General features: G+C 42.8%; 1 long non-coding RNA gene across 8 annotated transcripts in view; it reads right to left on the bottom strand.

Annotated features, from left to right (window-relative positions):
- LOC123352769 overlaps window positions 1–27,404 on the bottom strand; it is a 73,248-nt gene that overhangs the window by 38,449 nt on the left and 7,395 nt on the right. Inside the window, exon 4 of one of the 8 annotated variants that reach the window (XR_006574283.1) lies at window positions 4,650–4,890. The exons of 5 other annotated variants lie outside the window; for them this stretch is intronic. This is a non-coding gene — a long non-coding RNA (uncharacterized LOC123352769). Of the gene's footprint in view, window positions 1–4,649; window positions 4,891–10,598; window positions 10,621–11,347; window positions 11,395–27,404 lie in introns of those variants that run through there. 2 more of the 8 variants (XR_006574290.1, XR_006574284.1) reach the window with 2 other exon arrangements.

Here is a 27,404-nt window from a genome sequence, read left to right as displayed (position 1 = left end):
ATTCTGTATCAGAGTGAGATCTTATACAGCAGGAGATCTGGACACAAAAGGAGCAGGGCTGCTCACGAGGAGCTCATTATAGAACTGGGGGCGTAAATTAGATTAGAGAAAGACAGACAGACAAAGGTGGGGTGGGATGGTTTTCAAGGCGGGAATGAACAAGAGTTACAGTGATAGTGATATCTGAGACCTCAAACTAACCCAGGGCAGACCATATTTGAAAGCTCTGATATTTTTAGGGCAATAACAAGTGTGATGGGGCAAGGCCAGATGGCTACAGTAAAGTAGTGAGGAACAGGTATGTTAGCCCCAGGCTACACAAATCCCTGGTACCATGGTAACCAAATAGCAGTTGCTCCAGGTTAATCAAGACACCTGGGGCAAATTAAGATCTTTCTAGAAGGCAGTGGAGATAGCTACATTGATTGGGACACCTGAAGCCAATCAAGGGCTGGCTGGAACTAGTTAAAAGCCTTCCAATTAGTCAGTGAGATTCGCGTGTAAGGAGCTGGGAGCAAGAGGCGCAAGGAGCTGAAAGGGAGTGGGAGTGCTGTGCTGCGCTGCTGGAGGATTGAGGAGTACAAGCGTTATCAGACACCAGGAGGAAGGTCCTGTGGTGAGGATAAAGAAGGTGTTAGGAGGAGGCCATGGGGAAGTAGCCCAGGGAGTTGTAGCTGTCATGCAGCTGTTACAGGAGGCCCTATAGACAGCTGCAATCCACAGGGCCCTGGGCTGGAACCCAGAGTAGAGGGTGGGTCCGGGTTCCTCCCAAACCTCCCAACTCCTGATCAGACACAGGAGGAGTTGACCCAGACTGTGGGTTCCACCAGAGGCGAAGATCACTGAGGTGAGCAAATCTGCCAATAAGCGCAGGACCCACCAAGGTAGAGGAGGAACTTTGTCACACAAGCAAGATAAAAACAAAACTACTCTAAGCCAAAACCCCTTCCAGGCCTTTTCTATATAATGTAAACAAGCAAAAAAGGGCACAAACACAATTTTTTCTTCATTTGTAGGTAACCTTTAAAGAAATGAACCCGATATCATCACAAACTTAGTCTGCTATTAGTATTGGTTGTGTACCTCGTTTTGGATCTTTGTCATATACTGAAAAGGTCAGTGACGTTTAGGTCTTAAAGGGCTATGGAGCTGCACATCAAATTACAAGACAGCAGTGTGCTGTGCTCCCTCGGCTTCTCACACGCACACATACCATTTACAGGCTGACAGGGCCCAATGCACTCAGGCAAGAACATGAGTAGTTTGAAAAATGATTTGAATGCACTTTGTTGTGAGCTGAGTAAGCGGCCATCCTTCCAACAAGTGCAAAATTCCATCTGCATTTTTCTGCATTTTAGATACAATAATTCCAAGAGGGCAGAGGGCAGATACATGTTTTTCCCCCATGAGGAAACACAATGCCTAACAGTCTCCCATGTAAAAACTAGTTGCAAGAGGATACATTTATTATAACCTTGGGTGGAGGAACTGGCTTGCCACAGATTGGAGATGCACAGCTAGTAGGAAGCTGACTGACAGCACATATTTTTACAAGTACTAGGTTGGATTTGGCTCTTTTACATTTGTGTAACCTCAACAAAGCCAATCGTTAGATCTATTCAGGAATCAGGGGCGGCTCTAGCCATTTCGCAGCCCCAAGCATGGCAGCACGCCTCGGGGGGTGCTCTGCCGGTCGCCGGTCCTGCAGCTCCGGTGGACCTCCCGCAGGCGTGCCTGCGGATGCTCCACCGGAGCCGCGGGACCAGAAGACCCTCCGCAGAGCGCCCCCCGCGGCATGCTGCCCCAAGCACACGCTTGGCGTGCTGGGGCCTGGAGCTGCCCCTGTCAGGAATACAAATATATAATGTAAATGACATATCTAAATTGTTATGGCAAACAATGGCTTGCACATTAGGAGTCATTGATGTATGAGAACCCAGGATGAAACTTGCCTTAGAAAGAGTTAAAGATGCCATGCTGTAACCACCTCCAGAGAATCACTAAGGCTATTGTGAGGGTTAAAGCACACTCCTTTGTCTGACTGTTGAAGCTCTGAGGTTCCTTTGTTTTGCAAAGCAGCTGCAAAAAAGAAGGGTAGATGCCCAAGTTCACTTTTCTAGGCCATGTGGTCTCAATGAGCACCTTGGACTAGGGATTTCCCAGGTGAAAAGTACAGGGGCTGAGGCAGGAAAGGAGGCACGGATTTTATTCATCAGTTAGACTTGTATGAGGTCTTGGAGGTTCTGACTGCTTCTATTTGCACATTTGACACAGCAGGTCTAGGCCTGCCCAAAACTAAGCCTCCACCCCCACTTCAGCTAAGGGGAAGGAACTGCTAAGCCCAGGCTACAGCTAAGTGCATGGAACAACGAAGAGAAAAACAGAAACAGGAGTGAGGGTTTCATTTCTGGGGTGCTGTCCAGACCAGCGAGGGGTTGTATCACTGCCTTCCCTGAAATCCTAAATGCCTCAAAATGTTCTGCTGCTGTAACACTTTTTGTCTGGAGGCTCCCAGCCAGCATGTGAGCCTGCACCAAGTGCCTGTGTGTTAAACAGCTCTGACTCAGCAATTCTGATTCCAGCAGCCACATCCAGCCACACTCTGGCAACGTGATCCCAGCAAAGTCCCAAATTTTCCCCAAACCATGTGCTTTGCAACAGCCAGCCCTCTCCTGGACAATTCAGAAAGATATTAAGGTTTGTTTGTTCCTTAAAATATACTGTACCCAGCAGCTTGCCATATTAACTGGAGTTAATATTCACTTTAAATCAAATACAGTACTGGGTTGGTTTAGATCGAAAGTAACACAAGTTAATTTAACAAAAGGAGATAGGATTTTATATGATTCAAGTATAAGGGATAGAGTTAGAACTGGTCACAAGCCAATAAAAAGGAAAACACTTTCTAGAGGCTCAGACTTAACAAAACAAGCTTCAGCCTTTGTTCAAGGTGATTTCCATACCAATCTATATTTCAGCAAGAGGCTGACCAACCCCTCTGGTCAGGATCTCCCACCACATCCAAAGTGCTCGGTTCCTTTATCTTCTTACGTGAAAGCTAACTTGGGGTTCTTTTCCCCTCCCTTTATAGTCCAGCGGACCTTTGAAATGGATTCTTCTGAGGATTACCTGCCAGAGTGAAGTTCATTCAAGCTGTGAGGAAGGCAACATGGAGTCTCCTGGTGAAAGAAGTTCCATGCTGGTTTCTTCTCTTGCTGGCGTTTTGCTAAAATGCAAACTGATCCGTTTCCTGAAATCTCCTCCCGCTGTTGTCTGGATGGTCATGTTTACCGTCTATGTAATTTGCATTCCCGTTGTCTCTTAATGCAACTTGGAGATACCTTCAAGGTGGCAGAACCACATTCCTTTGTCCAGGGTGGAGGCAACTTTAGCCCTGCCTGGCAGACACACTTTGATAACATGATCTCCAATATGTTCGTAATTCTGAGTCTATGCTCCATATATACACCATGCAATAATATTAATGATTAGTATGTTATTAGCTTTCTATTGATATCTTACATGACACCTTTTAAATACAGGTTATGACATTAGTGAGCTGGGGTACATTCAACTGGTCAGGCCAGCTGATTCACTACCAGATACTAATGAGTCCCTTGCCCTCTTGCATTAAGATGCTGTTAGGGTCACTGATGTCAAAGGTTGAAAGTCAGGCACCCAGAAGTGGACACCAAGCAGAGAACCCTGGACAGCACCCACTGCTTCTCAAAGGCATCTAAGGAGTCAGTGGACACTATCCAGAGTGTCTCTGCCCACAGACACGACAAACAAGGGAACAGAAATAGGCCCCACAGTTGCAGAGAACCCCTCCCCCGTCCAGCTTCCTCCTCTTGGAGTGATGGATGGCCATCTTGGCCAGTGCCAGGAGGCAGTTGACGAGGAGGACCTAATGACTTTGAGTCCACGGATGGGGTATCTTAGATCAGAAGATGCAAGGAAAAGTGCATCCAGAACCTCAGTAAGAGGTTCTGGTAGAACTGGAAGAAGGAACAGACTGCTTCTGGAGACAGGGCAGGGGTGTTGTGCCCGTTTGAGGAAATAGGACTTGCGTACATATGAACAAACAAATTACATACCCTGAGAACTTACCCTGACTCTGCTCCAAGTGGGAAACCAATCTGCAGCAAAGGGAGTAACAATCTATATATTATTCTACTTGTATCTCTCTTTTTTTACATATCTAATCTACAGAACTCTTATGTATTTAAATCAGTTACACTTAGGTCAAATCTCTCAGACACAATTCCCATTAACTTCCCATTGACTGCAGTAATGGAGTCACACCCCTGATCAAGCTTCCCCTGCTGGACACTTACCAGATTGCTGTGTTGGATCCCGTCACACTGGACGTATATGCTCTCAAGCTCCCAGAGTCTGAGCAGAGTACAGGCATTGCCTCCAAGTCTCCAGGAACACACACAGAGTGCCGATCCTTTGTCTAGCATCTTCTTCTGAGAGCTGAGACCTGGGTCTAACTGTATAGGCCCAGAAATTAGTGCCAGCTTACTAAGTGCCAGCTTAAGCACGTGTTTTCGCAGAGCTCCAACCTTGTGGGCACTCTGGTTTACAGTTTACCTCTCCAGGGGCACGTGGTAATTGAAGCACAAAACATACATTTTGCAAAAGGATTCCGAACACAATCACTCTTTATTTAAGACAGCACAAGAAATATACAGATCCAGACAAAACAATAAAATCTCTATACTCCACTTCCTGCCTCAGTTTCCTCATCACTCAAACATTCTTTAGGATTTGATCAGTGTCCTTTAGCGTGTCCAGGATCACCCTCCTGCAGTTCATGGCTTCTCTTCTAAATATAGAATCTGAGTCTTTTTCTCTGTGACACATGGCCAGAAAGTGGTAAGCATCCTGCAGGATAAATGACCCAAATTCAACCTTTAGGGACATATTGGTAGATAATTTTTGTGTCTTTAGATATATATTGTTAGAGGTTAACAGTGTAACCAAATGGTTCCTGTCTATGCTGTATTCTGTTAATTCAGAGATCAGAAGGACATCTTAACATTTAAATAAACCTTAAATATAGTGATATCACTGTATTGATTTCTCTTTGAAATGTGTAACAAATCACCTGCAAATGGTAGAAAACAGGCAATTACATAAGAACATAAGAACATAAGAAAGGCCGTACCGGGTCAGACCAAAGGTCCATCTAGCCCAGTATCTGTCTACCGACAGTGGCCAATGCCAGGTGCCCCTGAGGGAGTGAACCTAACAGGCAATGATCAAGTGATCTCTCTCCTGCCATCCATCTCCATCCTCTGACGAACAGAGGCTAGGGACACCATTCTTACCCATCCTGGCTAATAGCCATTTATGGACTTAGCCACCATGAATTTATCCAGTCCCCTTTTAAACATTGTTATAGTCCTAGCCTTCACAACCTCCTCAGGTAAGGAGTTCCACAAGTTGACTGTGCGCTGCGTGAAGAAGAACTTCCTTTTATTTGTTTTAAACCTGCTGCCTATTAATTTCATTTGGTGACCCCTAGTTCTTGTATTATGGGAATAAGTAAATAACTTTTCCTTATCCACTTTCTCAACATCACTCAAGATTTTATATAACTCTATCATGTCCCCCCTTAGTCTTCTCTTTTCCAAACTGAAGAGTCCTAGCCTCTTTAATCTTTCCTCATATGGGACCCTCTCTAAACCCCTAATCATTTTAGTTGCTCTTTTCTGAACCTTTTCTAGTGCTAGAATATCTTTTTTGAGGTGAGGAGACCACATCTGTACACAGTATTCGAGATGTGGGCGTACCATGGATTTATATAAGGGCAATAATATATTCTCAGTCTTATTCTCTATCCCCTTTTTAATGATTCCTAACATCCTGTTAGCTTTTTTGACCGCCTCTGCACACTGCGTGGACATCTTCAGAGAACTATCCACGATAACTCCAAGATCTGTTTCCTGACTCGTTGTAGCTAAATTAGCCCCCATCATGTTGTATGTATAGTTGGGGTTATTTTTTCCAATGTGCATTACTTTACATTTATCCACATTAAATTTCATTTGCCATTTTGTTGCCCAATCACTTAGTTTTGTGAGATCTTTTTGAAGTTCTTCACAATCTGCTTTGGTCTTAACTATCTTGAGTAGTTTAGTATCATCTGCAAACTTTGCCACCTCACTGTTTACCCCTTTCTCCAGATCATTTATGAATAAATTGAATAGGATTGGTCCTAGGACTGACCCTTGGGAACACCACTAGTTTACCCCTCTCCATTCTGAGAATTAACCATTAATTCCCCTACCCTTTGTTCTCTGTCCATTAACCAGTTCTCATCCATGAAAGGACCTTTTCCTTTTAAACCCATGACAGCTTAATTTACGTAAGAGCCTTTGGTGAGGGACCTTGTCAAAGGCTTTCTGGAAATCTAAGTACACTATGTCCACCGGATCCCCCTTGTCCACATGTTTGTTTGACCCCTTCAAAGAATTCTAATAGATTAGTAAGACACGATTTCCCTTTACAGAAACCATGTTGACTATTGCTCAAGAGTTTATGTTTTTCTATGTGTCTGACAATTTTATTCTTTACTATTGTTTCAACTAATTTGCCCGGTACCGACGTTAGACTTACCGGTCTGTAATTGCCAGGATCACCCCTAGAGCCCTTTTTAAATATTGCGTTACATTAGCTAACTTCCAGTCATTGGGTACCAAAGCCGATTTAAAGGACAGGTTACAAACCTTAGTTAATAGTTCCGCAACTTCACATTTGAGTTCTTTCAGAACTCTTGGGTGAATGCCATCTGGTCCCGGTGACTTGTTAATGTTGAGTTTATATCAATTAATTCCAAAACCCTCCTCTAGTGACACTTCAATCTGTGACAGTTCCTCAGATTTGTCACCTACAAAAGCCAGCTCAGGTTTGGGAATCTCCCTAACATCCTCAGCCGTGAAGACTGAAGCAAAGAATCCATTTAGTTTCTCCGCAATGACTTTATCATCTTTAAGCGCTCCTTTTGAATTTTGATCGTCAAGGGGCCCCACTGGTTTGTTTAGCAGGCTTCCTGCTTCTGATGTACTTAAAAAACATTTTGTTATTACCTTTGGAGTTTTTGGCTAGCCGTTCTTCAAACTCCTCTTTGGCTTTTCTTATTACACTCTTGCACTTAAGTTGGCAGTGTTTTGTGCTCCTTTCTATTTGCCTCACTAGGATTTGACTTCCACTTTTTAAAGGAAGTCTTTTTATCTCTCACTGCTTCTTTTACATGGTTGTTAAGCCACGGTGGCTCTTTTTTAGTTCTTTTACTGTTTTTCTTAATTTGGGGTATACATTGAAGTTGGGCCTCTATTATGGTGTCTTTAAAAAGGGCCCATGCAACTTGCAGGGATTTCACTTTAGTCACTGTACCTTTTAACTTTTGTCTAACTAACCCCCTCATTTTTGTATAGTTCCCCCTTTTGAAATTAAAGGCCACAGTGTTGGGCAGTTGAGATGTTCTTCCCATCACAGGGATGTTGAATGCTATTGTATTCTTATGTTCTTATGTAAATGGGCTTTTAACTTTTAAAAGGCCAGTTTAAAGGCAGTCCCCTATAGCAGTGACAAAATCAAATAGGTTTTATATATGTCTAATGAATTTTCAATCTCAGTCACATTGTTAATGGGAATTTATCCACAGTACAAAAAACACTAGTACTTGCTGGCAGTCTGAGAGAGGTCAAGAAGAGCACAGGCATGGAGGCCAAGCTCTTACACCTCTAGAAGTCAGCTGTGAAATGCAGATGAAGTACCGTGTATTATCCAGGTGGAGTGGAGAGGAGCTGTGAGATTAAACAGAAGACCTCATCATCCAAGACTGTTCTTCATGCACTCTTTAATGCAATATTAAAGAGAAGCTCTTTTCCACTCAACAACTAAGAGAATATTATACCTTGTCAACACAAGATTTCAGAGAATGAGTCCGGGTGGCTAACGTCCACAATAAATGTTTCACATCATTCGAAAGAAAGGGAAATCTGTATTCTCCATTTCTTAACAGCTAAGATTAAAGAATCCATTTTGGGAGAAATGCTTAAAATAACTTTTCAGTTAGCAAAAGAAAAACGATGAAAACTTAACAGTTATCCACAGTACAAAAAACACTAGTATTGCCTTATGTTAATCTGAGTAGCTAATTAACAATGATGCTTAGGAAATAGGTCTACTTCAAAGTCTCGATAATTGACTATTGTTTACCTAAGGACTCTGAGCTGTCCAGAGACAGCCTGGAACTGTATAAAAAACCCTTGGGTCCTGATCCTTTTTATCTCAGATTTGCTTGATGCTTTATGCAGGGAAGCTTAAGTCGTAAGACTGAGATCTCCAGTCCCACCTGAATCACCCTGGATATGAATGTTGGACTATAACATATGGACTTATTCTGAAAGAATTCTTTGCAACTACAAAGCTCACCATCTCTACTATAAAACTGATCTCAGCCCTGTACTCATGTCTGTACATATACTGATCTTTTAACCAATATTCTCTTTCTTTTCTTTTTAAATAAATTTTAGTTTAGTTAATAAGAATTGGCTTCAAGTGTGTATTTGGGTAAGATCTGAAATATTCATTAACCTGGGAGGTGATGTGTCCAATCCTTTGGGATTGGTAGAACTTTCTTCTGTGATGAATAAGATTTTCAGTAATCCTCACCATATTTGACTTGGGTTTCTGGGTGGAAGCCCAAGGCTGGTTGCTTTAAGGGAACTGTGTTTTGGCTTCTGTGTAACCAGTAAGGTATTATAGAAACTGTTTTGTGCTGGCTTGATAAATCTAATTATTGGAATATCCACCAACTTTGGGGATGGTCTGCCCCATTCTTTACAGTTTGGAGTAACCTCAGTGTGGCTCCCCTGGAACCTCAGTCACACCCCTGCAATCAGAGTCCTTCCATTCTCCAAAATGGCCAGTGATAGACCCTTCCTTTTGTAACTTCCGGGCCCGAGTGATCCCTTAATCAGTGCCATCATGTGATGAAAGTACCCCACCACGTGATCTGCTGCATAGTTACCAGCCCACCTGGCAGAACCAATTTTCTTAGGTTGGCCACTTTAGTTAGCATAGCCATTGAATTGCCCAGGTATACCTATTCAAATGCCAATAGGTCCACTCACCCATCCCAGCTATTGTTATGTGACAGACACACACTAGTCCATTGATCGCCTGCCCTTCCCCACTCTCAGCAAGTACCCCCTGAGATCAGGTAACAAGCAGCATAACATTAAACAGGTAAACTGAGTCATACACATTATTCATAAAGATAATGCAGAAATTCCCTTCATTCTCAACATAGGCTAACTACAAAAGGGAAGAATTGGGCTCTGCAGTTACCAAACCCAGGCATGTTGTTTACATTTGATCTTGGTACTGTGGTAATTTTGACAGAAAGTATAACAATATTTTTAACACAAGCCCCTCACATATGACAAGTGTCCTGCCAAAAAAAAAAAATCTAATGCGTAGTCTTCTTGGTTTTATAGTATAATTTACACAACACCTTAGCTGGGTTGGACACTTCACAGAACAAACAAAAACATAGGACCTTACCTCAAACAGGGTACAATGTAAATGGCATTAGCTGCCTCAATCTGAGGCCAGGTTTACACTACAGAGTTAGGTCAACATAAAACAGCTTACGTTGACCTAACTCTGTAAGTGTCTACTCTGCAGCGTTGATCCCGCTGATGTAAGTCTCCCACTACGCCGACATAATAAATCTACTACCACGAGAGGCATACCACTTAGGTCGATGTAGTTAGGGTGATGCAGTGTCTGTGTAGACACTGCGTTACTTACATCAACTGTGAGCACCACTGCTGGGTGCTGACAGTCTGGGCTGCGAGCCCTGCTGCCCGGCACTCACAACTCAGGCTGTCAGCGCCCAGCAGCAGAGCTCACAGTTGAGGGCTCTGCGTGGAGCTGAGATCCTGGTCTGTCAGCACCGCACACTGCCACATTTAAATCAGTGCAAGCACTCCTGGTGAGGACACACACCACTGGCAGAAGGAGGGTAGTGTAGACATGAAAAATCGCAGTAATTAATGTGGTTGCTGTACATTGACCTAACATAGGTGGACTTAATTGTGCAGTGTAGAAAAGGCCTAAATGATACATGGATGTGGGGGAGTAAGACTGCCCATCACTGAGAATAATAAATGAGAGTTTAATGCTATTTTGAATGTTTAATGGATGCATGTGGGACCCATTCCCAGAGCGTGGACCAAATCAATTGGTTTTTACAGAATCTTCAGCAGCTAACTAGTCTGAAGGATATTTTTGCTGTTGATCTTTTATAGTGTAAGAATTTGCATTTCCAAGTGTTACAGAACACTCACATTAGTGTACATTAATCTAACGTAGCAACGGAATTGGAACCTCTCTATATTTGTGTATTTACAAATATTATAGGATGTTATATTGATTGCTAGTTACTTCATATCCATTTATTTCAGTTTGCTGAATCAGCTTAAACGCTATCAGTCCAGCCTAATGGTAGGGCCCTTATGGATGCAGATTCTGGTCCTTCACTCTTGGTTTTGTTCCTTACTGTGGCACAGTCTGCAAGCTCCTGTGCCAGGGATGAGACTGGGGAGAAGAGAAGTGAGTCAGTAAAAAGTGGCTCTGATAGACTCCAAAGATAGTTCATGGGAAGCCCAATCCATTATTCCTTAGCAAAAACAATGCTGGCCTGATCACGGAGAGTGGTCACTGATGCTAGGGCCCAGTGCTGGAAGGTGCTGACCGTTCCCTGTGAAGAGCAGAGTGCTCTCAACTCCTATTAGCTTTAGGGGGACTTGAGAGCACTTAACACTTTGCTGGAAGCACTCAGATACTGAGGCCCTTAGGCTATGTCTACACTGCAATAAAAGACAACAGTAGGGCCATGGCTGGCCCAGCTCAGCTGATTTGGGCTGGGGGTATACCAGAGTTCAGTGTCGATGTCTGGGCTGGAGCCTGAGCTCTGACCCCCCATAATGGGAGGGTTAGAGTCCACATTCCAGCCTGAGCCAGAACTTCCACATTGCTATTTTTAGCCCCACAGCCCAAGCCTGAGTGAGCTAACTTGGGCTCTGAGAGTCATTGCCCTGGGATTTTTATTGCAGTGTAGATACACAATTAGAGTTCTGTGAATCTGTTTATTAAGATAGCTGATCAATGCTGACTTTAGGCTTCATTTTATACGCTGAGTAGTGACCTGATGCTAATATCTAATTCTGTCTCCTAAAACAGTACAGTATCTCCTTAAACAGTTTTGTTTAAGCTGGAAATGTTTGACTCAGAGTATATCATATTATTTCACTTTATTTTTGTCTTCTTCCTTAGAAATGTGTCTCCTTAGAGATAAGTAACCTCTCACTGCTGTGGAAGGAAAAGAAAAGAACATTTTAGTTCTTCAGTGGAGATAATCAGCAGGCTGAGTACCAGGGTGGGAATGACTGACTCTACCTTGCTTGCATACTGAAGAAGAATTGCACCCTATACATCAGAAATCTTTATAGGACATTTAAGCTAAGATTGTAAACAATGCATAAGGTTTTATAATAGTACTGAAAACTTTTAGTGCAGGGGAAGAGGTTGTAATTACAACTCCTTTTTCTCCTGCAGAGCAGATAAGCAGAAATTAAAAGAAAAAATACATATGCAAACCTGTCAAACTGATTTTCAGTTTGATCTAAAATTAAAGACACTTATTGGCAGCTCATCAGTTTTCTGTAGATAGAAGAGTGGTTGCAAACTGTTGTCCAGCATAATGGGTGTTCAGCAAAATTGGGTATGAGTTTAACTTAGTGATTAATGGAAATGTTAAATCTATGAAAGGATAATGTATTAACATTCAAAGTATTACATTATCAATTGTTTTGTTATAATGTGCCCCTATTATTATTAATGCAAATACATTTTGATCATTTGAATCCATAAGAGAATTTTATTATTAATACTCCTTGCTCTGATTTGGAGGGCGTAGAAATAACGAGAGCCTGATTATCCTTTATGTAAACGTGGACAGGAGTTAGTCCTATTGCTTAATGCAGTGCAAGAAAGCGCTTGGATTCTACCATGAGGGTGGTACAAAAACCAGTACAGAAAGAAGGAACTCCACTAATGTCAATGTTACATTGATGTAAAAGTTCACTGACTTCAGTGGAATTATTTCTGACTTAGGGCCTGATACTGAGCTCACGTGTGTAACAGACTAACACATTCACTTAATTCTTCAGGACTAGATCAGTTGAGTAGATGCTATAGGTTCCTATCCGAAATCACACAATCACAACATTATCAAGGCTGAGAGGAAGCTATATTATGTTTGATTTCCTTCTTCCACCTACCTTTGGCAAACGTGTTGGCAGGAGTCTTCTAATATATCAGTTGCAGGGGCTAAAGACCAAGGAGGGAGAAGAGCTATCTAAGCTCAAGGACAGTGTTGGCACAAGAACAAATGGATATAAACTGGCCATGCTTAAATTCAGGCTGGAGATTAGAAGAAAGTTTCTAACCATCAGAGGTTCTAGAACAGCCTCCCAATAGGACTTGTAAAGGCAAACAACTTCATTAGTTTTAAGGTAGATCTTGTTACATTTACAAGTAGGCTTGTATGATAGAGATGCCTGCAGTAGTGGGGGCTGTGCACAGAAGCCCTGGCACTCCCTTCTGGTTCATGCCTTATATTTCTAAAATCTCATGCTTCAAGGCTTCAGCCAGTTATCTGCAGGATCAGGCAGGAAAGTCCCCACACCCCCAATGTATTGTGGTTGTATTCCCCGCCCCCCGCCCCAAAGCATCAGAGATGGGCCCAGTGAAGACAGGACACTAGATTGGGTGAGCCAGCACTCTGAGGGGGTACTGAGAAATCTCTCTCTCTCTCAAGTACTTGGGTGATGGGTCTTGCTCATGTGCTCAGAGTCAAACTGATAACCATATGTGCGGTCAGGAAGAAATTTCCCACCAAATCAGATTGGCTGGTGCCTTAGTGTTTTTGTCTTCCTCTGCAGCATTGGTCACTTGCTAGGATCATCTGAGCAGATCTAACTAATCAATTCCCTTCCCCTGCAGGGACCTCAGGCCTGGGGTGCATCTCAGTCCCTCCGTTTCCCTGCCTGAAGCACACACTAGATTAGTCTCCTTATGGCTGTAATACTTTGGGCCAATACTGGTTGTTGAGCTTGGTGTGCAGGTGCTGTTTAGTGACCTGTAATATCCAGGTGGTCATACTAGATGATCTGGTGATCCCTTCTGGCCTTAAACCATATGAATCAAGGACACTACTGCGCCTCCAAAACAGGATACTAGCTCCATTCCTTAATTGAAGTTACTGGTCATTTCAGTTTGAGTTTAAATCTAATATCTCTTCTCTTATTATTGTTAGCTAACATGAACTACCCTCCTTCTTTGTATAAGAATGTAGCCCATGTTTCTATTGAATTGTTTGCAAACCAATCCTGATTTCTATGAACAAATTGGTTATAACTGTAAGTATTCACTGAACAGTATATATGATCACATCGCCCATAGATTTCAGTGGATTTTGGATTAGACAGCATTCCTGGTTTGTGACTGGTCACCTAACTCACATGCTATTGTTTCCTTCCCCTGGCTGGATGACTGACACTTTTGAAACAAGAGACTAGTGACTATTCTTTTTTGCATATGAATACCTTTGTCTGCATGCAAATAAAGGGATTCTGCTGAAGAACACCTACTTCCTGAATCAATACAAACACGTTTTCTGAAATGTTTGTAGATAGTGAATAACAAGGGGCACGAATGTTGCTGACCTGAACAGCTATTCATAATTTCATGGAGTTTTCATAAACACTGTATTTCAGTATTCACTCAGCTCTGGCATCTCTGGAGGCACATAGGCATTCCATAACATTTCCTACTTCTGCTACCACCAGTTCCCCACTGGTCACGATAATGGTGGAGCACTAGTCTAAACAAGGCATCAGCAGCCATTGTAGGTCTGTTACCATTGCTATACCACTACAGTGAAGCAGAACTGGAAGTAGCAAATGTGGGTGTGATGTTATATGATTAAAATATGACAATGTAGATCATTGTTGCTACCACTGTTTTATAATTTCAATACATCTTGTACAAAGTAGGTCATGTAAAGTGTCTATGGAAAAGTTATAATTTGCTTAATATGATTATCCTATTAATATGTATGCATCATTTTTATATCTGAAGTTATTAATATTGATTATGCACCTGTATTTCAAATGTGTTCGCTCCTGTGGTAACACCCACAAGGTACTTACAGGTAACAAACCAGCACATTGTGAACAGACTATTCAAGTTAAATGGTCCATCAAAGAACACTTAACTCATAATGGGCCATAGAAGAGGCTTATCCCTACCTAATAGACCTTCCTGTGGACATTTTAGCTAGAATATGGGTAATGGCCTCTGCTATGACTCAACGAAGCATGCAAGAGCCTGTGACTAAATCATGTGACTGTAAACTCCACCTTAATACCTGTATTTTTCCCACAAACTGGGCTGAGGACTTTGTTTGGAATAATGGGTTTCCCTCCACATGGCAGAAGCTATAAAAGGCCCTGGAAACATCTCCATTTTGCCCCTTTCCTGCTCTGATCTCTAGACTATAGAATCATAGAATATTAGGGTTGGAAGAGGCCTCAGGAGGTCATCTAGTCCAATCCCCTGCTCAAAGCAGGACCAACACCAACTAAATCATCCCAGTCAGGGCTTTGTCAAGCTGGGTCTTAAAAACCTCTAAGGATGGAGATTCCACCACCTCCCTAGGTAACCCATTCCAGTGCTTCACCATCCTTCTATGAAATAGTGTTTCCTAATATCCAACCCAGACCTCCCCCACTGCAACTTGAGACCATTGCTTCTTGTGCTGTCATCTGCCACCACTGAGAACACCCTAACTCCATCCTCTTTGGAACCCCCCCTTCAGGTAGTTGAAGGCTGCTTTCAAATCCCCCCTCATTTTTCTCTTCTGCAGACTAAATAACCCCAGTTCCCTCAGCCTCTCCTCATAAAGCTCTTGGACTTATACTAATGGAAGCATTCTAGCCAAGGTACTGAGGACCTTCCAATCATTTGGAAGCAACCAGAGACTTAACAAGCCAGCAGTTTATTTAATCACTTCTTCAAGCTTGATCCAAGAACTTTGCAATTATTATATGTATTTGATTCCTCTAACCAATTTTAACTCTCATCCCTCTTTTTCTTTTTATAAATAAACCTTTAGATATTAGTTACCAAAGAACTGGCAACAGTATGATTACTGGTTAAGAGCTGAGTTATATATTGACCTGGGTATGTGGCTGGTTCTTTGGGATCAGAAGAACCCTTTAGTTGATTAAATTGGTTTTAAATAACCACTCCTCATTAAGTCTAGTGTCTAGATGTTGGAGCTAGGATTGGAATACCTAAGGAGGCTGCATTACTGACTTCTTGTTAGCTAGTGAAGTGAGACAGAAGTTTCCTTTTGTTGCTGGTTTCATATATCTTATGAAAGAATAACCACCAGTTTGGGGGTATGTTTGCCCTATTTCTCAGCAGCTTGTCCTGAATTTGGTATTCTCAGTTGTGACACATTGAGGCACAGTGACAGTGGAAACTTTGGAAGGAGGAAACAGGTAGTGCAGACCAGGGGTGTGTGCAGATTTTTTACTTTGACCCCTTTGGGGGGGAGCATATTCTCCACCTATCTCCCCATCGCTGCTCCAGCTCACTCTTCCTTCCGTCCTCCCCCACCCCAGCTCCAGCAGGACCTCCCTCTTCTCCCCCAGCCCCATGCCGGGAGGCTCTCACTCTCCCCGCCACTTTGGCCTGGGTCTGGAGGAGTTCTGTGCCCCTGATGATTATGGGGGGGAGGGGGAACATGCCCTTGGTTGCCCCCCATTGTGCACACCCCGGTGCAGACAGCCTAACAGTAAATACCAGAACGCTCACAATTAAATCAATACCGCCTAGCTCCTATATTGTGCTTTTACCAGTAAATCTCAAAGAGCTTTACAAACAGGATAGGTATTATTCATTACTATAGCCAAGGCTCTGCTGTCATAAATGCTATAATTTATTAGGTTTCCTTAAGATATACATATTTCATTCCCTTAATCTTTCTTCACTCCCATCCCTCTAAATCCTGCTTCACTAACTACACTTCACAGCACTCTTCAATTTTCCTGTATCTTTGCTGTAAATATAATACTAAAACTGAATGTATATCTGAGCAACGGCCTAACAAACCTGCAAACAGAGCAGATGTGATAAGTCATTATGAAACTTCACATCCCACCACCCTCTTAATGATGCAGACAACTGGACCTGATTGAGATTCTTTTGTTTTATTTCATTTTTTTTTTGTTAGGAAACATTTTCTTCTAAAAATTTGTTCTGTCCTCCATCTTTCAGTTAAAAAATAAAACCCAAATATATTTCTCTCATCTTCCACACCCTCATTTATCTGACTTCTAACTCCATTCTTTCTTTTTATACCTTCCTTCCCACTTGCCCCATTTAACCCCTGGGAAAAGGGGGAGGGGGGAGAGAAAGGGAGAAAAAATTAGAAACTGAAAAAAAAATGGGTTTCTATTTTTCATTGAAAAAATTCCACGCACAAAGTTACCCCTTGTTTTAATTAGTTCTAAGCACAACAGAAAAACTCCGTTAGCTTAGGGGATTTGGAAATTAATTTTCATCTGAGTAGGACAGTTACTACAATGAAGATGGACCAGACTGCTGGTGTAAATGGCATAATTATGGTTTGTAATAGGAGGGAAATCATTTTCAGACTCATATTTGGTTAGGAAATTTAAAGTTAGGAATAGTAGTGTTTACTTGCTATTAATAGGACCAGATTTTGATCTGTTACACCTGCGTAAGTTCACAGTGACTCCATAGCTGAGATCAGAATCTGTCCCCTTACCTCCTTATTTCTGTAGTGAAACATACAGGGCTGTTTAGCAGGGCAGACTCCACTCCTATCCTGTGATCCCACACAGCTAGTCTTGTGCACTTTGTTTGTCAACACTCCTGTGGGATTTATTATTACCACCACCACCCCATGTAGCAGCTTTATCTCCAACATCCTTCAGATGCCAGCCCTTTCTTGAGAGAAATCTCACCCTCCTCAGATACCTTTTCCCTCAGCTCCGCTAGCCTTCTCCCTTCTGCATTTGCTTCCTTGCTTTATAACTACCCCTCTCAGCGGACTGGACAATTAGCTCCTTAGCATCTCCAGCCCACAGTCTGATTAGATAGTTAAGCACTCCATTCCTCAATCAAGTCTTCTCTAGGGGGGACTAATAAAAGATTAAGTGACCCAAGTGCTGGAACAGCTATTAGCTCTCAGCACTGTCACAGATGGATTGCTTTATTAATTACATTTATTATCTCTGCAGAATGTAGAGACACACACTTTAAGAGACAGAATGGAGAAAAAATTCTCTTGCTTACTCAGACTGACATAACTGCACATGTACACCAGTGTAACAGAACAGAATTTGGTTCATTGCATGAACATATGAACTACTATGGCCACCATTATACGGTCATGACACAGTGGTTTCTGATACATCTGTAATAAGATACCTGTAGCTGTACCTCCAGGATCTCAGATAACAGTGTGTGGCAACTCTTCACATGTTTAGCAATTACCATCATACACATGGAAAATGGCTGCAAGCAAAAAGAAATCAGCCAGAGTCTCTTCAGCCAGTCCAGATTGCTAAGCTATAAATATAGGGATCTAGCTGCACTAGTTTTAAAATAAATTCAGTGTCTGGTCATGGTGAAAAAGTTATAGTATTTTTAAACAGCATCAGGGTTCTCATACAGCAGTGCTGCTGTGGAGAGGTTGTCAAGTTCCTGTGACCTTCCTTCCCCTCACATCAATGATCTTTGATCTCCTCACCAGGAAAAGGGAAGGGGAGTCAGGGTGACACAGAGCCACCGAGAAGTCAAGAGGTCAAAGCCTACTGGGCCTTCGGTTGAGCAGGTGGTGAAGCATGATCACCATTCCACTATTTTCATCTGACCAGGGCAAGGCCAGTGGTGTACGTAGGGGTCTAATCTAAGGTGCACTGGCTCTGAGGCTGAGCAGTAATTATATTTCATGGATTTAGAAATACTCAGAGGAGATAGGTGGTCAAATGGTTTGAGACTGGGACTAGGAATTAAAAGTTTATGTTCAGATCCTGGCTCCTTCTGTGATTTTAGACAAGTCCTTTAACCTCTGTCCATCTGTAAATGGCCTCTTACTGCTCCCATAGATGTTAATGGCAGCAGGATCATGACCCAGCTGGGGACAATATTTACTTACATACCTTCTTCCATAAGGCAATTGTGAACATTAATTAAATAATGTGAGACAGCATGGCTTTAAGCCATGGCCTACATCTGGGCTGCCCTGCAGTGTGAAGGAATATCAGGGTGATTTCTGGCTAACTGCCCCTAGGAGTATGCATGCTCCAGCAGCTGCCCCTTGCAATGATCCAGTGTCTACTTCTCACTGCAAAAACAATCTCACCATGCGCCTCTCATTCACCTTTGGGCTTGCTAGCATCACCCTCAGCACTAGCCTAGAATATTGTCTTCACTGCCCAACTGAACTGGATCTGATGCCCATGCATGGACACCAGGGGCAGCAAGGCTCCTTGCATCCCATCTCTTAACGGCAGAGCATGGGGCACAATCCAGCCTGGTGCTAGTAAAGCATCTTATAATGTCTATGAATTGAGTATTTGTTTCTTTGGGCTGTGACAGTAAAATAGAAACATCTTAAAAAAAATCACAAGTCATACAACTGTTATGCCTTGCCTGTCTGTGTAACAATGTTCACTCATTGCAGGGGCAGCTTCTTCTGGCTCAATTTGGGGATAAGTTCTTGGCCACCCTAGCCCCTTTTTCCATCACCTGCTCCTTCTTACTGACCTGGCCAGAGGACCAAGTCATGCTTTAGCCCTCACCTTCCAGGGTGTCAAAGTCCCACTGGACAAGCTGTCCATATGCTATGTCAGAGCAGTCTTCCAGTCCCAGACCAGGTCCAGTGCCATTTACCCAGTGGCTGGGAGAGGAGAGGAATCTGGGCCTGCCTACCACTCTAGTTTCAAGCCCAGGGACCCTATGCCTAGCAACCACAGTCTATTCAAACTCAGATATTGGGGCTGTTTCCCTGGACTCCTTCCTACCTCATGGCTCTATCTTGTAGCTGACCTCTGGGGTTCAGTGAGCAGACTTTCTCTGCTCCCCATAGCTACTCCTCTCTCAGCTTCTTGCCAGTCTCTGTAGTCCAGGACAGCATCCCAGAGCTTATGTAACACTGACACACCCTGGGTCATCAGGATCAAACCTGGGACCTCTAGAACTTAGTGTATGAGCCTCTACTGCATGAGCTAATAGCCAACTGGCTGTTAGCTAAGGTTGTAGAGCAGACTCATTTTAACTCTCTCTGTAAGTGGTCTCAGTGCCACTAGATGGGACATAACACCACAACCAGGAGGTGTGTGGGTTACACTTACACTCCCCCTTTAGAACTACTCCTAGTCCCTAGCCAGCTCTCTTTCTCACTAGAGAATAACCAGATAACTCCTTTCTCCTACTTTCAACATCCTGGCTTTATGCAAGCCCAGTGTGTCCCTGCCCAGGTGGGCTTCATCTACAGTTAAGACTGTCAGGCCCTGGCTCTCCTTCAGGTGCAGACTGTAAGGTTAATTGGCCCTTTTTAACCTACTCAGGCCTTGTGTGGAGTGGACCCCATGTCACAGATCCCCTTTGTTAACCCTAACAAACCTCCAGGCTATGTGTATTCCACATTGTGGTGCTTTTATGTATTGCAGGTCTCTCATACACAAGGTGAAAACCCATGGCTGGTTTTTTGCTGGCAGTGCTGAGTCACTAATGATTGTGGTAGGCTACTTCTCCATGATCAATACATAAATCTTTATAACGTTATCATTTAAAACCCTTCTAAGGACCAGGAACCTGAGTAATTTCTGCTTTTCATCTCACTGATTACAAAAGAAATTTCTGCAAAATCCAGCTGGGACTCTGTTTTCAAGGTGATAGAAATGGATGCTAAGAAGAGGCTTGCACTTGCCATAGTAATGTGAAACCGTGACAAGTGTTGGGCAATAAGTGCTCAGAAGAGTGTTTCTGGAGAAAACAGCTTTTCCTACTGGGATAACATCTCCTCCAAAATACTTCAGACCAAACACAGGAAGGTTCATCTATCTATCTATCTGGACTCTACAATCTACAGAAGTTGAAGCTCCTAAACATTTTATCCTATTGTTAACTGTGCCAGTGCAATGCAAAGTCCACGGAGCCTCTATTAGTTGATCTCACAGGTAGATAGAGGAATAATTGCTGATGAAAACTATTTTTTTGAAGAGACCAGGCTGTAACTGATTATGCATATTGGCCATATTTTTTGCATCAGTTTAATTCTGACAGGTACTCAGTTTTGTTTCTAAATAGCTCAGCAGTTTTCCCATTATATGTGCTGTGAAACTGAACCCACTGTAACTGTTTTTTTTCCCCCGGGGTCATTTATTTTACAGGCAAAAATGTCTGAATTTACATTTGGATTTTCCCCAGGATTTTGATTTTCAAAAACTTTAATCTCTGTGCACATGCAAATGTGCAATTTAGAGAATCCACTTCCTTGGGGTCAGAGGGAAAAGCTGCCTGTAACATACACAGTAACTCAGGAGAGGATATTTTCCTGTTTCTGATACAGGGTGGGGAACTGCAGCCCCAGGGATTCATCAGTTTTCCTGTTCTCAATGTGTCACTCTATATTCTGAGAGATCCTTCTCAGGGATAATAAAAATAAATAAATAAAAGATGAAGAACAAAATGAAGACAAGCAAGAAAAAAAGCCCCAAGCTACTGAAAATGTAGGAGAGGAAACTGATTAAAAACAAAAACAAAAAACCCCACTAACCCTAAACATTCTGGAAGAAATTGACAAGCTAATTTAATGGTACTAGAAAAGAGATTGGAGACTCAAACTGCAATTTGCAAAGGGGTCTAAGCCAGTTAGGCATGTAAATCCTCTTAAAATGTAATGGGTGTTTGGATACTAACACCATAGACTCCTTTAAAAATTCCAGCCTCAATGCACTAAGCAGCTTTCAAGATGTAGGGCCAGATCCTCAGTCAGGGACACAATCTCATCTCCAGATGTCCCTAAGCCTCCACCTGTGAGAAGCTGGGACTGGACAACAGGGGATAGATCACTCAAAACTGCCCAATTCAGACTGACTTCAGTGGAAGCTGTGGGTAGCAATTGAGCAATTAATTGATTTTTTGTTTGTTTGTTTGTTTGTTTTGGGTTCAGTGTCCAAAGTGGAAAAAAAAAGTGGTTAGTTTTGAACCACAACTGAATTTTTTTCATTTTGCATATAGAAATGAGAGAAACCAAAAGAGGATCCAATGAAATAACATTTTGAAAGGCTTTATTTCTAAATGAAATAGCCAAATACTATTTTCCCATCTTTTTTTGTTTGGCAAAAGCTATTTGCTGAATTTAACCTGAATTTGTGAATAGTTTCAATTGCCCTGCAATTGCATTCCCCCCCCCACACACACACACAAAATAAATTTTAAAAATCTTCCAACTGTAATAGCAAGCAAAGCAATTAAAATCACTGGGAGGACTGCCATATTTTCTGAGTATATCTAAAATCTAAGGACTTAAATCTCCTCTCTCACACTCAGAAGCGGCACCAGGGTTTTTGCCACCCTAGGCAGCAGCACTCCTCCTCTAAGCATTCGGCGGCAGGGGGTCCTTCTGCTCCGCATCTCCGGGGCACTTCGGCAGCAGGTCCCAGAGCGAGTGAAGGACCCGTCACCAAATTTCCGCCAAAGACCCGGAGCGGAAGGACCCCCTGCTGCCGAATTTCCGCCGAGGGTGGCAAAATGCTGCCCCGCAAATCCTACCGCCCTAGGCAACCACCTACGATCGCCTAGTGGAAGTGCTGGCCCTGCTCACACTGGTGTCAGTTAGGCCCTACCTACAGCTAAAATCCCAAAGAGCTCCATTAGGATATGACTGCACAGAAACTGGGAAGTATAATTTCCAGGTAGGGTAGATGTACACTTGCTACCCAAACTATCCCTAAATATACACCTAAAACAGCCCAAGTAGGGTTGTTCTCAGGCAGCTAGCCCAAGCCACAGGCTGTGGCCACCATGTTAAACCACTAATTTTAGTGTGCAAGCTCAGAACTAGAGCATGTATGTTTAGCTGACCTGAGAATTACACCCCCTGCCCCAGCAGCTGTGTAGATGTACCCTGAATGTAAGAATGAGAGGAGAATCTGGTGTAGACATCCATTCTGCTAATATTTGTTAGTGCATTTTTGCTCATGTGCCCGTGATTTGGAGAATGGAAATCTGGAATACAATATAAAATGCTCACACAGGGAAATGGTAAGTAACCTCAATAAGTCTGTAATTGTTAAGGAGCAATGCTATGACTGCCAGCATTGCTCCCTCTTGCGTGGTTTTCTTAGTTGTTAACTACAAGCTCTCAGTGACTTCACCAAGTTATTTTTATTAAAATGTTGCATAACTTTGCTACAACACCAACTTGAGCCCAGTGACAACTAGTCTAGAGCCCCACCTTCCATGGAAGGTGATCTTTCGCCTCTGTAGCCACAACCACATCCTTACGAAACAGTAGCTGCTGCTCCACGCACCTCTGGAGTGAAATGGCTCCACACCACCCTTTGCATCAAACAGCACAGTCTATCCCCAAAGGAATTCAAATGGAAAAAGAAAGCGTTCAAAGTCCCATTATATCTTGATTCAGGATTCAATCCTGTGAGCCTAGAGTGTGCAGAACTGCTATTTAAGTCAATAGGAATTCCCTTGTGTCAGTGCTTATCTGGAAACGGTCTCACTAGGATTCTATACTTCACCTTCTTAAAATATTCACAGAGTGTAGTATTTTCATGGGAATCACCATAAACTTCTGTTGTGAATTAGAACGGGAGAGACACATAATGACATACCCAGGCAAATTTTTTAAATAACCACCTCAGGTGTAGCATAAATTAAATGCTTCTCATTGCTAATTCAGTCACAGGCTTTTTATCCATAGTGGAAATCTTAACACATATTTCTGCAGTTGTATTATTCCTTTGAATATCCCATTGCATAGCATGTCAACGTTAGACTTATTGTGTCAGAATGTAAACAGGTTAGACTACATCACAGCCATATCTATTCTAATGCAATATCCCACAGTATTTCTTCAGCCTGTTGCAGGCAAAGGGATCTGGTGGGGGATGAAGTCTGTCAGGGAGGGAGCAAGTTTTTTGTTGGGGTTGAGTACACGAGGCTTAGTTGCCAGTTCATAGATTTATAGATTCCAGGGCCAGATGGGACCATTGTGATCATCTCATCTGACCTCCTGTATAACACAAGCCATAGAACTTCCCCACAATAATTCTGAGAGCAGATACTTTAGAAAAACATCCAATCTTGATTTTAAAATTGCCAGTGATGGAGAATCCACCACAACCCTTGGTAAACTGCCCCATTGGTAAATTACCCTCACTGTCAAAAATGTACACCTTATTTCCAGTCTGAATTTGTCTAGCTTCAGCTTCCAGACTTTGGATTGTGTTAGACTTTTCTCTGGTAGATTGAAGAGCCCGTTATTAAATATTTGCTCCTCATGCAGATGCTTATAGACTGTAATCAAGTCACCCTTTAACTTCTTCTTTGTTAAGCTAAACAGATCGAGCTCCTTGCGTCTACCACTCTGAAGCATGTTTCCTAAGGTTTTGATCATTCTCCTGGCTCTTCTCTGAACCCTCTCTAATTTATCAACATTCTTCTTGAATTGTGGACACCAAAACTAGACACAATATTCCAGCAGTAGTCACACCAGTGCCAAATACAGCTGTAAAATAATCTCTCCACTCCTACTCAAGATTCCCCTATATATGCATCCCAGGATCACAGTAGCTCTTTTGGCCACAACTTCACATTACAAGCTCATGTTCACTTGATTATTTACCAATAGCTAGCTATTTAGTTCTTGTAATTTATTGCTGGGCCCCTTTTAACCTCTATAAATCAAAATAAATAGCTAATTGCTAAAAATCTGTGGACTGGCTATAATATGCAGGGAAACTGGTTGGCACTTCAACAGCTGATGTCAGAAGCTGCGAAAAGGAAGCTATTTGCAGAGAGCTGAGCTGTAAGCGTGCCTTCTTACTAAGTGTGCTGGACGTAATATAGCAAACCCCATTCTTCCCTGACATATACAGCTATGTATTTCCACCTTAGTAGTTAAGGAATGTGGTGTATTTCTCAGAATTGCCTGTGTACAGTGTCTGACACACTCTGGGTCATTGATTTGCACGGACTCGTGGGATTAGAGCTATTGCCTGCCATATTCTTTTAAATTCGGACAATTAGAGATAATAGCATTATTTGTATATGTATATCACTTGATTATTCAAATAGTGATCAGATTTTTTTCTGTGGCCCCTTCTCCATATGTCGTTGTACCATATGACCTAGTTATAATCTATAAGCAATATAATGAGAACAAGAATGTGCAGCCGGCTGGAATTGTTCTTTCATGTTTTGTTTTATGAATAGCTCCTGTACAGTCATGGGAAAATGAATATAAGCCCTTGATATGGTTCATTGCTTCATGCATAGATTGTGTGAATCATCTACTATAGATACTGTTACCTGACTGATGCCATTTTCACGAGCTGTCCCTTTTTTCAGCTGATGTACTATTAGGTAAAGGCAATGCATTATATATTAATGTGGCTGTAGAATAGGTAGACATTTGATATATTTCTGTTCTACAGATCACCTAATGCTTGGTTGCACCTCCTACTACTCTGTAGTTCTACAATGAGCACTGTAGATCACAGAAATAAAGATGGTTCTTCCCTTTCAGTAATATAATTAGATCTATTGCTCAGCTGTCATGCCCAAAGTACTGTAGTAACAGACAATAGGCCATCTGTGACATCTCTCTGCCTTCTCCTCACCAGAACAACTGACTCATTTGTTCACTGTTAGCATGCAAACAGGGAACTGTGACCTCTGACTAAGACCTTTATCAGTTTCCTTCTACCTGGCCTTCATCCAAGATACTGTCCCAATTTTTTTTATATGTAGAATAACATAAAAAGAACTAACAAGCTGCATGTGTAACTACCGTCAGCATTCCTCATGATCAGTCAGAACTGTATATTTCATCCTTCCACATCCTCTATTTCTGTATTGTCATCTCTTATAGAATCATAGAATCATAGAATTCAAGATCAGAAGGGACCATTACTGGTATTTATCCCTCTGATATATTTAAAGAGTGCAATCATATCTCCCCTTATCCTTCTTTTGGTTAAGGAAAACAAACCGAGCTCCTCAAGTCTCCTGTCATACGACAGGCCTTCCATTCCTCGGATCATTCTAGTGGCCCTTCTTTGTACCCGTTCCAGTTTTAACTCATCCTTCTTAAACATGGGAGACCAAAACTGCACACAATACTCCAAATGAGGTCTCACCAACGCCTTATATAACGGGACTAGCACTTCCTTATCCCTACTAGAAATACCCCGCCTAATGCAACCCAAGACCGCATTAGCCCTAGCTTATAACTAAAATTCTTGTTAGTCATCCCTAAATGCATAACCTTACACTTCTCACTATTCATCCTGTTACTAATACTCCAGTTTACAAGGTCATCCAAATCTCCCTGGAGGATATCCCGATCCTTCTCCGAATTGGCAATAACTTGGTGTCGTCCGCAAACTTTATCAGCTCCTACTCTTGGTTCCAGGTCAGCAATAAATAGATTGAATAAAATAGGACCCAAAACCGAACCTTGAGGAACTCCACTGGTAACCCCCCTCCAACCCGACAGTTCCCCTTTCAGTACTACCCTCTGCAGTCTCCCCTTTAACCAACTCCTTATCCACCTCTGGATTTTCATTTCGATCCCCATCTTTTCCAATTTAACCAATAATTCCTCATGCGGTACCGTATCAAACGCCTTACTGAAATCCAGATATATTAGATCCACCGCATTTCCCTTGTCTAAAAAATCTGTTACTTTCTCAAAGAAGGAGATCAGATTGGTTTGGCACGATCTACCTTTCGTAAATCCATGCTGTAATCTATCCCAGTTGTCATCGGCCTCCTGCTCCTTAACCACTCTCTCTTTCAAAATTTTTTCCATTACTTTGCATACTACAGATGTTAAACTAACAGGCCTGTAGTTACCCGGGTCACTTTTTTTCCCCTTCTTGAATATAGGAACTACATTAGCTAATCTCCAGTCCAACGGTACAATCCCCGAATTTAGAGATTTATTAAAAATCATCGCTAACGGGCTAGCAATATCACTCGCCAATTCCCTTAATATTCTTGCTACCTACGAGTAGGTCTGTTTACACTGTATGCTTCTTGAGGGCATGGGTCTGCCATTTTTATTTGTCTTCTGTTATGCAAGCCAGAGCAGTGGTAAATCCTAAGTAAGAGTCTTTATCCCAGGCCAAGATATGGCTTAGGCCTTGTCTACACTACAAGACTATTTCGAATCTACTTAAGTCGAATTTGTGGATTCGACCTTATGAAGTCGAATTTGTGTATCCACAGTAAATACACTAATTCGAATTTCTGAGTCCACAGTAACGGGGCTGGCGTCGACTTTGGAAGCGGTGCACTGTGGGAAGCTATCCCACAGTTCCCGCAGTCCCCGCTGCCCATTGGAATGCTGGGTAGAGCTCCCAATGCCTCCTGGGGGAAAAATGTGTCGAGGGTGCTTTTGGGTAACTGTTGTCATTGAACCGTCAATCACGCCCTCCCTCCCTGAAAGCTCGGGCGGGAAATCTCTTCGCGCCCTTCTCTTGTCAGTTACAGCGCGTACGCCACAGCACCGCGAGCATGGAGCCCGCTGCGATCATCGCTGCACTTATGGCCGTTGTCAACTCCTCGCACCTTATCGTCCACCTCTTCCACAGTCAGCTGCTGAGAAATCGGGCGAGGAGGCTCCGGCAGCGCGGTGAGGAGAGTGGCGCAGACCTCTCACAAAGCAGGGTACGCCGCACCGTGGAGATCATGGTGGCAATGGGTCAAGTTCATGGTGTGGAACGGCGATTCTGGGCCTGGGAAACAAGCACGGACTGGTGGGACCGCATAGTGCTGCAGGTCTGGGATGAATCACAGTGGCTGCGAAACTTCAGGATGCGTAAGGGCACTTTCCTTGAACTCTGTGACTTGCTGTCCCCTGCCCTGAAGCGCCAGGACACCCGGATGCGAGCAGCCCTGAGTGTGCAGAAGCGAGTGGCCATAGCCCTCTGGAAACTTGCAACGCCAGACAGCTACCGGTCAGTAGCGAA

This window comes from Mauremys mutica, chromosome 1 (assembly GCF_020497125.1).
Source record: "Mauremys mutica isolate MM-2020 ecotype Southern chromosome 1, ASM2049712v1, whole genome shotgun sequence".
In the NCBI taxonomy this organism is placed as follows: Eukaryota; Metazoa; Chordata; order Testudines; family Geoemydidae; genus Mauremys; species Mauremys mutica.
Note: the sequence above shows the minus strand (reverse complement) of the source record. Positions and strands in the feature narration are given on the sequence as shown.